Below are 461 nucleotides of genomic sequence, written 5' to 3' on the forward strand. Positions count from 1 at the left end.
ATATATTGAGTCATTCCATAAATAATGTGGTTTTTTCAAATGCATGAATTAAAAGTCGGAGAGGTACGGGATAAACTACCTGCATCAACTTGCTATAAAAACAGGTAGTAATTTTACCTTGGACTTATTCTTAGTGCAACTTTTGAAGAGTGTAACTCGACGTTAACAGTTATTTTTTCAAAACTATAATGGAGTGACAAAGAAGCATATTCAGTATATTTTGCTTTATGAGTTCAATAAAGACAACAACGCAACGGAAAGTGCGAGGAATATTAATGCAGTATATGGAGATCCCTTACAGGACAATAAGCATAAGCCAGTGTCAACGGTGGTTCCAGAAATTCCGGGCCGGAAATTGCAGCCTAGAAAACGAATCTCGTCCTGGAAGATCTGTAGAGCTCGACGAGGACGTCCTGCAAACCCTGGTGGAACAAAATCCCATCGTATTTGTTGAGGAACTA

The sequence above is a fragment of the Octopus bimaculoides genome, chromosome 10 (assembly GCF_001194135.2).
Source record: "Octopus bimaculoides isolate UCB-OBI-ISO-001 chromosome 10, ASM119413v2, whole genome shotgun sequence".
NCBI lineage: Eukaryota > Metazoa > Mollusca > Cephalopoda > Octopoda > Octopodidae > Octopus > Octopus bimaculoides.